The sequence below is a fragment of the Neofelis nebulosa genome, chromosome X (assembly GCF_028018385.1).
Source record: "Neofelis nebulosa isolate mNeoNeb1 chromosome X, mNeoNeb1.pri, whole genome shotgun sequence".
In the NCBI taxonomy this organism is placed as follows: Eukaryota; Metazoa; Chordata; class Mammalia; order Carnivora; family Felidae; genus Neofelis; species Neofelis nebulosa.
In genome coordinates this window covers 9,658,524-9,670,547 of record NC_080800.1, presented here as the reverse complement: position 1 = coordinate 9,670,547, position 12,024 = coordinate 9,658,524, and positions in this window count along the sequence as shown.

Sequence of the window (12,024 nt, the reverse complement as noted above, 5' to 3'; positions counted from 1 at the left end):
TGCCCCTCCTCCGCTCACACTGTCTCTCTCAAAATAAATAAATAAACTTGAAAAATTATTTTCAAAGATAGTGTTTCTTTTTTACAAAGAAAACGAATAATTTTTGAAACCTTTTTCTTTTTCTCCAGCATAGAACTCTAAAGGGGGAGAAAGAGTTCGGAATGTACTTTCTGAAGATTTATCATATGTAACAATTTGAATTACAAGGACAGCTTCTTAACAAAAATAAAACTGTTCATTTCTCTGAATGACAACTGTCTACATATCAGTTCTCCAAAACACGATGTGATTTTCTTGATCTTTTAAAAGAAGAATGATGTGACCTTCTTCAGCCTTGAAAAAAGCCTCAGCTCAAGTGTCTTTGGGGAAAAAGCCATGCTTAGTAAATTATTAACCCCACTGGCACTCCTTCAAGGTTACACGATCTTAGGTAAGAGACAGACTGTAGCCGCGACCAGGGATTTTAGTGCAAACACACTCCTCTGGAATATTTAGACCCTTATAAGGTGCTTGAATTCAGTCCATAACATACATTTAATAAACACTCCTATTGAGTGAAATACAAAGCATTAGGCATACATCATTTCAGTTTAATATAGAAAAAGGTTGCTCATTAATTCCTTCATTAATGGAAACCCCAGAGGGAACATGAGTCCCTACTGCGTGCAACATTCTTTCACCTGGAGACATTTAGCTCTTTCCCCAAGCCCACTGGCTCTGGCCAAACAGCACAGATGAGAAAACTGAGGCTCAGAGAAGGTTAGTAAGGCATCCGAGGTTAGTGGTGGGCAACACTTTGAACTCCTTTCTCTGTCTTCTGTTTCTACATTTGATTTTTAAATATTTTTTTAAGTCTATGTATTTGACAGAGAGAGACAGAGAGAGAGAGAGAGAGAGAGAGAGAGAGAGAGCAGGGGAGGGGCAGAGAGAGAGAGAGAGAGAGAGAGAGAGAGAGAGAGAGAATCCCAAGCAGGCTCCAAGCTGTCAGTGCAGAGCCCTACACAGGGCTTGATCCCACGAACCGTGAGATCGTGACTTGAGCCGAAATCAAGAGCCAGACACCCAGCCACCTGAGCCACCCAGGCACCTCCTTTTTATATGTTGAAACACGGAAAATGATTGCTCAGTCTTCAATCTTGGATAGGGTGAGCTCACCTTTGGGACCCAGTGGGACTCCAGACATCTGATAATAGCCACAGGTGAATAAATATATCTACAACTACAGTGGGAAGAAAATTAATATAAAAATCAATACATACATAAAATTATGAATGTGCTCCCTGTATACTCTGAATAAATGAAACTATACCAACCCCTAACTATTTACCCAGTCATCTAAGCGCTAGCATAATGCTCATTAGACATTCTAATAATTTCTAAATCATTCCTGATTTTTTTGTTTGTTTGACACAACTCTGACCAGCTAAATGATGCTTCTAGAGGTCTGAGTGGTGATTTCACACAAGGAACCACCTTGAACTCATCTAGTGCTGTTCCCCTTACATGGATGTTATTAGGGCCCCAATCCCAGATCTTGGATTTGTTGCAGCCCAGGGACCACCATGCTGGGTGCCCCGGATCTCAGGTGGCAGAGCCTGTGAATACCACAGCTTTCCACACGGCGTGGACCCGAACTCTGGCTCTGCAGACCACGGGGCCACCAATACCCCTTGCTGCAGCCTTCTGGGCACCCCCACCCCAATGCCATCACCAGGTACCGATACCAGCACCGCCCCCACACCCCATTGCCCGCCTTCGAAACTGCCAGTAAGCTCTGTTATCTGGTGACTCCTTATCTAATCAGCAGAAAATACATGTTAACGGCAGCCACATTCTTCTCAGCACTGAATTCACTCTCAGCTTCTGATGACCCAACAGCAAACGGATGAAAACATTTTTTCAGCTGCTGTTCCCAGTTGGGATATTAATATGTTTAATATCTCTACAATCTACAGAGTCACACTGCTGCTATGATGATGACCTTCCACTCACCAGTTTGTATTCGAAGGCCACTTATTCACTATTTTCACTACGACTAGCAGTCACTATTTTGCCATTTGCCAATCAGTAGACACATATGTCAATGTCAGGTTGAAACTTATGAAATTGCTGATATGCAACCATTTTGACCGGACGGTTCTAACAACTCGAATGGCAATACTGGGTGTACCTGTGGGACACGTTCCCTGATTTAGATAAATTTGCTTGTCTCTTGGCCAGTGGTTCTCGAACAGGGGCAGTTCAGTCCCCCCCGGGAGACGCGTGAAAATGTCTGGAGACGGTTCTGTTTCCTGCAACTTGCGGGCTATTACTGGCATCTAGCATCTGTTTCATCTTGACTAGGACCCACCTTATAGTTTTCATTAACTTGGCAAAGAAAATCATAGGCTAGGAAATGGGTAGACCACAAACGGATAAAGAAATCTTACCGTGATTATAAAACGATATTTGGAACCCCTGGCTGGCTCAGTCGGTGGAGCATGTGACTCTTGATCTCAGGGTCATGAGTTCAAATCCCACATTAGCTGCGGAGACTACTTAAAAAAAACGGGGCACCTGGGGTGCCTGGGTGGCTCAGTCAGTTGAGCGTCCGACTTCAGCTGAGGTCATGATCCAACAGCTTGTGAGTTCGAGCCCCGCGTCGGGCTCTGTGTTGACGGCTCAGAGCCTGGAGCCTGCTTCTGATTCTGTCTCCCTATCTCTCTGCTCCTCCCCTATTCACACTCTGTCTCTCTCTCTCTCTCAAAAGTAAATAAACATTAAAAAAAAAAAAAAAACAGGGCACCCGGGTTGCTCCATCAGTTAACCATCCGACTCTTGATTTCGGCTCAGGTCACGATCTCACAGTTGGTGAGTTTGACCCCTGCATCAGGCTCTGCGCTGACAGTGTGGAGCCTGCTTGGGATTCTCTCTCGCTGCCCCTCTTCTGCTTGTTGCACTCTCTCTCTCTCAAAAATAAATCAGTAAACATTAAAAAAAAAAAACAACGATGTTTAAGTAAAGAGATAACAAATGAATGATGCCATTGTCTACTGTCCACACAGAATCCGGGTCTATAACAGCTGGCCTTCATGTTTTTTCAGACTTTTCACCAAAATCCTCCCCTAACAGACCCTCTGCCCCACCCACAATGGTTTACCTGCTTGTGTTAAGATATCTTGTTTTTTCTGGAATTTTTACCTTAGCCCATGCCTGAACTCGGCCGTGTTTTCACTCTTACTTCCTACTTACTTGCTACACCTACCACGGGTGATGTTCCCGGACACCGCGGTTGTTCAATAGGTGTATTACGAATGAACTAATCGAACATATTTCACACATGTTATTTTATGTAGTTTCTTTCAAAATGAAGTCTGGGGGCACCTGGGTGGCTCAGTTCAGCATCTGGCTCTCGATTTTGGCTCAGGTCACGATCTCAGCATCAGCAGGCTGAGCGTGGGGCCTGCTTAAGAGTCTCTCCCTCCGCACTCTCTGTCTCTTAAAAAATAAAAATCCAGAGATCTGAAGTTCTGGTCCTACTCTGGCATTGACCCACAATTGTTTACCCCCTAGTCAAGGCTAGTGCCTTTCTGGTCCGTTTGTCATTATGCCATGCCCTAGTCGCACATTTCCATCCCTGTCTTGGCTCCCGCAGGCGGCTGGGCTGATTCTCCTTGTCTACCTCTAAGCCTTAGGACCCATTTAAATTAAAGGACAAATAGCTACCCGGCTCTGATTATCCTGGACCCGCAGCTCGGGACGCGCGTGCATCTGGAGAATTTAATCATCCTCCCAGGGAGGCAGTGTGCTTTTACTGTTGAAGGAAAAACAACAACAACAAAGAGTGTTTTGAATAGGTCTGTATAAATGTTGCCTTAATGTGGAGGCGATTGTTAAGTAGGTGATTCTGCACCGTCTGAACCGACCTTGGCAGCTGGGCTGAGGTGGGGGGCATGGAGATCCACGCTGATGAGTAGATGTGCTCCGGATGACACAGGATCTGTTCCCACCTGCCTTGCACTTTTAGGGCGTTAAATGTAATCGCAATTTCGAAACAAATAATGCATCGCTAAGACCAAAAGTAACAGAATTGTCTCCATTTCGGTTTTTGCTTCAGATAACCTTGGTTGGCTATCTTTCTTTCCCTTCCGACTCAAGGCAGGTTTAGCTCCACTCCCCAAGTAGCAGTTACTTCGGAAATATATTTTCATTTTTTAATTTAGGAAAGAAACCCCCAGGAAAGCATTTCATGATCTTGAATTAAATTTTTTTTTTAACGTTTATTTATTTTTGAGACAGAGAGAGACAGAGCATGAACGGGGGAGGGCCAGAGAGAGGGAGACACAGAATCCGAAACAGGCTCCAGGCTCCGAGCTGTCAGCACAGAGCCCGACGCGGGGCTCGAACTCACGGACTGCGAGATCATGACCCGAGCTGAAGTCGGCCGCTTAACCGACTGAGCCACCCAGGCGCCCCTCATGATCTTGAACTAAAGTTCACTATATGCGAATCACACCTTTAACTGTCTTATTAAACTAGGGCTTTAGTCCAGTTACGTTACGAGATACCAGAATTCAGAAAAAAAACACCGGGGAAACTCCTCAAGAGGGAAATAAGGTTTTCCTAGAAGTTCTTCTTTCCATAGCCTCCACACCTTTTCACGAAGAGGAACAATTTTAATCGTTCCTTCTATTAGAATGATGAATAATAAAACAGCCGGTCACGTTGTGCTGTCCAGCTTCCTGCGGGAAACAAAACGATCAACCTCTTATTTATCGTATTTGGCTATAATATATATTAAGCCCAGATTATGCTTTCTCCAAGCACTGGGCTAAGTGTTTGCGTTTCTTATTCCAATTAATCTTCACAAAGCCGAAGAGGTAGGAGTCCCTATCCCCATTTTACAGATGAATAAGGGAGGAAGACACTGACAGATGACACGTGGCAGAGCTTGGGTTTGAACTCGGGTGCATCCGGTCTCCCAAGCCTGGCAACTGAAGCATCGCGTGCACTGTCCCTGCCTGCTGCTCCGGCTTGGTGTCCCGTGATTCCCACGCGCGAAGAGAAAAGCCAGCAAAAGCATGTTTCTGTCCCCGTTTCCATGAGCAGGAAGCGGGGGTCTCTTGCTTCCCCAGTGTCTGACTCATAACCAGGTCGCAGAGGCTCGGAGTTAGAAATGCGCAAAACTGAACCTACGAGATTCCAAAGACCCGGTGGATTTGGAAGAACTTACGTTAGCAAGAAGTGGGTATGATTCCCCAGAGACGCGTGATGGGGGGGACCCCCAGACTTCGGATTCGACAAGACAGCTTTTGACGTTTACTGAACATCTAGTGGCCGGAGGAACCACTGGCTAGAAGCTGTGATTCCCAGCTGAGAGAGGCTCACACTTACAGGTAAACCCATTTCAAAGGCCACTTGAGACACAAAACTGATAATATTTTTGAGAGAAGACTTTAAACTTGTATTCGAATATGGGGGTGGGGTGGGGAGGATCAGTATTTGCTCAGAAGAAGAAAGGCAAGATCGACACTGAAGGTTGACAAGGAGTCATGGTGTCTGTTCCAGGGAGTAAAGATCTGTTAGCTGAGGTTTTCATGTTTAGAGCACAAGGCACAAAGTTCTCTTGAATATGGATGAGCTGGAACGGGTCTTTTAAAAACATGTTCTCAGAGAAAGTAGTTTTTAGAAGGAGAAAAAGAAAAGAGACGTTCTTCCTCTACCTGGAGAAACGGCCTGAACCAGCCTGAAGCCATCCCGGGAGAAACGGTACTTGAAGTGACAGCCTTGAAGTGACGGCCCCTGGGTTGGGCTGTGGGGTCTTGCAAAAGTGAGCTGGTGGTGCGTCAGCTCTCGTGTAAGAAACACAAGTCAACACAGGCATGCCCGCCCCGCTTCTTCCTTCTGTGACACCTGCCATCAGAGCAGCCCCACCATGTTGTACAAACAAAGGGGACTGTGATTCACATCACCGTCCATGTGCCACGGGCCGCCTGGAGTTGTGCAGTGCACAACCTGTGTACCCATACATAGCAGCCCTGAGGGAGGGGAGTCTCTCTGGGTTTTGGAAAGTTCCTCTTTCTGTTTGCTTGTCTGCTGGATGGACAAGTACAAACCTAAAGAGCCAATGACTCGGACAAATATTTTGATGTGCCTAGCTTTAACCTAAAGAAGGGTTGCAAGGTAGGTGAATATACAACTGTTTTTTTTTTTAACTGACTAATTTACAATATAGAAAAGGAGTCAGTTATCTTAAGAAATCTTGTGGTGAATTTTTCATAAAAGAGAGGAAGCCTTTCACAAAGTAAATAATCATACCTCATATAATTAGAAAAATTTGGATTTTCCTGCCTTTGTTTTGCTTTAAATAAAGTACATTTTTTGTGTGTGTAAATGCAGGACATTGCTCTGGGATGTGGCCTGGGCTTTGGGATTTTTAAAAGGTCCCAGGTGATGGTAATGTGCAGACAGATGTCAAAGCCGCTGGGGTAGTCCAGTCCTCCCCCCGCCCCTCCACCCGGGTCTCCAGACAAACCTCTCCGAGCAGAGATCTTTACTGGACTAGAACACAGACAAGAGCTTAGCCACCAATTCCGTCCACTTTCTTTCACATTCTTGTGTGTTTCATACACCATATCTTGAAACTTTTGGTTGAACTACGCTTCGCATCAAATAGTTTCGAACATCTACTGTGCATTAGGCAGTTAAAAACCAGCTCACATTTCAAGGATCGGATCGTTGTTCCAAAGAGACGATGGGTTCTTAACGTGGCCACTAGATGGCAGGAACTTGTAAATCAAAGCGAACATCTCCCCAAAGCAGATGATGAATCAAATCATTTTTACTACAAAAGCGAGTGAATGGCCCCTGGATGAGGACAGGACAGGCTCAGGCAGTATTTTAAGGCAAGTGCCATTTATCTGTGATGCCTGTAGGGAACCGCCCGACCGCACCCTGCACTGGGGTCATCAGCAAGGCCTGGGAGAGCAAACCAAGTAGCAGACACTGCATGTGGATCCCGCCCCTCCCCGGCCAGTTTATGCAAGACGGAGGTGACAGCGAGTTTTCTGCTGCAGGATCCAGGACGCATATGCTCACATGAGCAGTGGAGGCAGCCACATGCGCGTTACCTGGGGTCAGGGTTGTCTCCACGTCTGAACTATGGCAGGTGTGGAAGAGAAAAGTAGTTCGCTTCATCCCCGGCCATTCCCTGTCAGGGCTAGCGGGTGAATATGGCTTTTGATGCTTTAGTGTTTTAGCCTCCGATCAGGTCGGGTCCTTGGACAGACTATGTCCTTTTCAAGTCTCGACGAAAAGCCCCACCTGCTAATTTTCAGCCCCCAAGTTGTCGAGTGAAACTGCCCTTCTAAGGCAACGACTCAGTGTCTTTGACAGTTAAGGCGGGACAAAAGGCACCTGCAGAACACCCCCGTGACTCATTTCCACTTTCCGGTGGAGGAAGGAGGTAGGTGATACCAAGGCCATGCTGCTTTACCAGCGTTGGTGGCTAATGTCATCTTTAGCAACAAGAATGGGGAAGACCGGTGTTTGTAAGTCGGAGAAAACATATCGAGCGTGTTATTTGAAAATGTATACAAAATATTGTTTTAAAGTAGGCCCTTCCTGGGGCGCTGGGTGGCTCAGTCGGTTGAGTGTCCGACTTCAGCTCAGGGCATCGTCTCCCAGTTCGTGGGTTCGAGCCCCGCATCAGGCTCTCTGCTGTCAGCACAGAGCCTGCGGGGGATCCTCTGTCCTCCTCTCTGTCTGCCCCACCCCTGCTTGTGCATTCTCTCTCTCTCTCTCTCTCAAAAATAAATAAACATTTAAACAATGAATGAATAAAGTAAGTCCGTCCTATGTTCCCTGGTTTTTCAGATATGCGCAAATTTCCCAGTTGCCTTTGCCCCAGGTGCGGGCATGTGGCCAAGTTCTAGCCACTGGAAATGGAGCAGAAGTGACATTGGGCATCACATACTCCCCCACGGCCCTCCTCACTTCCTACTGGCGGGAACCGTGGCAGCTGCCGTGGGGTTGGAAGCCACATGCTGAAGATGACCGCGCGGCCATCAGCGCGGCCCCCCCCCCCGCCCCCGTGACTGCGCAGAGCACAGCCCCTCCCTCCCCTGTCCCCACCAACCTTGCACGCTGCACCCCCTCCCGTCCCTCCACTCCTACCCCTTCAAAGTGTTCTGGGAATGAGAAACAAAGTGTTCTGGGAATCTGCACGAGCCGTTACATTCTGGATCCACTCGTTACAGCGGTTCGCCTATAACAGAGCATTGATTGTGCATCCTCCGTGATCTTGAAGTTCGGAATGGTCAGTTCTGTGTGACTTTCAGGGCTCTGGGCTTGCATCGTGGAACGCTGAATTACAGCGCCCCGCGACCCCAGTCGCACACCAAGTTGCATTCCCGAAACCTTACTCTAGCGACTTATGACCCGCCTAGATGGAAAGCCACTGAAACACAGCGCTAGATGGGGGGGGGGGGGGGGTAGATAGCAGCGGCCTGGTGAAGACAGAGCTGCGGGGGCGCGCCCCAAGGTCCCCCACCATCCCTGGACCTGGGACCAGTGTCGGGGCGCGCACCCCAGTCTCCTCCCGTGTAAAACAATGCAGTCGCAGGTGATCTCTTCCAGGGCTGAGATTTTAGGACTCTGCAGTCATTCAGTTTTTGGTCTTTGTGTTTTCTTTACTTTAGTTTTCAGTTTGATGAACACCGACTTTCTAATTATTCTTGTTCAATCATCGTCAGAAATATTGTATTGGTTTCAGGTATAGACATGCTGGCCAGAGGGTAGGGTCACCTGGGTGAGTCTGTCAAACCTCTGACTTCAGCTCAGGTCATGATCTCGCAGTTCGTGAGTTCGAGCCCCGCGCCGGGCTCTGTGCCGACAGCTCGGAGCCTGGAGCCTGCTTCGGATTCTGTGTCTCCTTCTCTTTCTGCCTCTCCCATGCTCGTGCTCTGTCTCTGTCTCTCAATAATCATCGTTAAAAAAATTTTTTTAAAAGCTTTAAAATGTATGTCCCTGTGCTCATGATGGAGAAGAAATGAAGGAATGTTTAAGAAATGAAGAAATGTTTAAGAAATATTCAAAATGGGGGCGCCTGGGTGGCTCAGTCGGTTAAGCAGTAGACTTTGGCTCGGGTCATGATCTCGCGGTTGGTGAGTTCGAGCCCCGCGTCGGGCTCTGTGCCGACAGCTTGGAGCCTGGACTCTGCTTCGGATTCTGTGTCTCCTTCTCTCTCTGCCCCTCCCCTGCTGGGGGTCTGTCTCTCTCTCAAAAATACATAAAGATTAATTTAAGAGCCAGATGGTGAATATTTTAGGCTCTGCAGGCCACAGGGACCCTCCCAACGACCAAAGTCTACCCTCATGGTAGAAAAACGACCAGAGACAATACGCAAACAAATGGGTGTGGCTGTGTGCCAGGAAAACTGCATTCCCAACAATAGGCAGCTGGCTCACCCGCCATAGCATTGCTGACCAAGGGTTTAAAGGGCCAGATATTTTTCTGGCAGGGCTGGCTTTGGTGATTATCAGAGTTTCTTCTGCAGATACAACCACTTTCAACCTTTCCGTTTCTTCCCCCAGTGAACCTCTGAATCTCTCCACAACATATACACAGAACGATTACTGCCCAGGAAGGGTGGGCTGCTTCAACAGACCCTCCAGGCAATTTGCGTGCAAGTATGAGACCCCCCCCGCTCCAGAGGGTTTTCTCTGTTACGTTATTTACAACATATTGTAAAACCTTGTTTTAAGATATGTTTGCTTTTCTCTTAAGCCCAGTCCTCCTGCTACTAGCCGCACCTTTATCGCCAGTTCCAGAATTTTCCTGGACCCATCTTTCTTTCTTCCTTTGGGACCCACTCCCTCAGTTGGAGCGGGGGGCGGGGGGCGGTGGGAGCCTGTCTTCCAGTAACTTCCTGAGAAATAACGCATAGGAAAGAAGTTTTTGTGGTTCTGCCAGTCTGAAAATGTCTTCAGCATACAACATTCACACTTAACTCCAAACTTGGCTGGCTGCAGAACTGTTAATTGGCAATTGTTTTCTCCCAACATTTGAAAGGCTTCGTTCCTGAAACAGTAGTTCCCCTTTATCAGCAGGGGATTCGTTCCAAGACCTCTGGTGGATGCCTGACACCACACCGAGTACCGAACGCTAGACGCGCTTTGTTTTGTCCTATACATACATACCTGGATAGAGTTTAATTTCTAAGTTAGGCACAGTAAGAGATGAGCAGCAAGAATAATAAAATGGGACAATTCTAACAATATACCGTAATCAAAGCACATTCCCGTGAACGCGCTGTACTCACCCTTTTCCTTGTGATGAGGTGACATAATAAAACAACTGCGTGAGGCGATGAAGCCAGGTGAATGTCGCAGGCGCTGGGACGCAGCCTTAGGCTCCTGTTGACTTTCTGCCGATAGATCAGAAGGAGGAGGATCTGTTTCCAGAGCGTAGTTGACTTTGGGTAACCCAGACCGCGGATAGCGAAACTGCGGATAAGAGGGGACTGCTTAGTACTTCCAGCTTTTGTGGTTTCTGTTGAGAAGCTCCAAGCATTTCAACTTCTGATCTTTGGCATGAGGTTGTTTCTACCCCCACTTTTCCTCTCGAAGCTCCTGTGAGCATCTCTTTGACCTCATCTGTTGGACCTCGTGGAGAGATGCTTTTTACATCATTTCTATTTTCCACGTCTTTACCTTCCTGTTCTGCGAAATTTTCTCAGCGTTTTCTTCTATTGAGTTTTTGGTTTCTGTGTTCATGTTAGACTGAACCATATGAAATGGCCAATATTTGACGGCTCTCGATCTCAAAAAGTGGCAATTTCATATGCTTCAGATATTTTGAATTTCTGAAAGCACACACTTATTTTCTGGCTGTTTCCCTTCATTTTGATAGTGTCCAGTTCTCATTTCATAGATAGGATTTCTTTCTTTCTTTTTTAAAAATTTTTAGAGAGAGAAAAAGTACACATGCGAGCAGGGGAGAGGGGCAGAGGGAGAGAATCTCATGCAGGCTCCACACTCAGTGAGGAGCCCGACACGGGGCTCAGTACGATTCTGGGATCATGACCTGAGCTGAAATCAAGAGTCTGACGTTCAAGTGACTGAGCCACCCAGGTGCCCCGGATACGATTTCTTTCTTCTCTCTGAGGAAATGTTAATGGCAGATTTTTTTTTTTTGGTATGTTTTCATCTTCCTATGCAGTCTTTTCCCCCCAGTTTTTTCCCTCTGCCTGATTGCTTTGTTCTTGAATTTTCACATTAGAAGGTTTCCTTTGATGATAATAATATCCAATCATAAAAGCTAACATTTTTATAGCACTTACTGTCTGGCAGAAAGTCTTTCAAGTACTTTACACATATTAACTGTCTTTAGAGATCTAAACTGTCTGCTGATATTTAAGACACGGCGGCAAAGAGAGGAGCAAAAGTCGTGAGCCAGTGAGTGGGGCTTGTCAACCGAGGGTTTCACTGAGAGTGATGAGACATGGCTGATAAGCAGAATAATGGCTCCCAAAGGTGTCCTCACCCTCCGCTCTGGAGCCTGAGAATATGTCACTTTTACACAGCAAAAGGGTACTCAGCACACGTGGCTAAGGACCTTGAGACGGAGAGATGACCCCGGACACTCCAGGTGAGCCCAGTGTATTCCCAAGGGTCCTTACAGATGAAAGAGGAAGGCAGGAGAGAGAGAGAGTCAGAGAGCCAAGGAATGCGGTGACATAAATCATCGTGTCACACACCTTAAACTCACACAACGTTGTGTGTCAATTGTATCTCAATACAACTGAAAACAAAATCCCTATTCTTAGCCTAGGGGGCTTTGGAACGGAAGCGAGTAAAGTGCTGAATTTTAATGCACCGTTTTTAGCTGGAAACCTGGTCCTTAAATTGATATTTGTGTGTTTCAGCAGAGATCAAAAGAGAGTGCAAATTCAAAAATGTGATTTTTTTTCAAAACGTACCCAGGGTCCTTTGAAAAGGAGTCACATTCGCCCTAGTAGTCCCTTTCAAGCATTTTCATAAATAC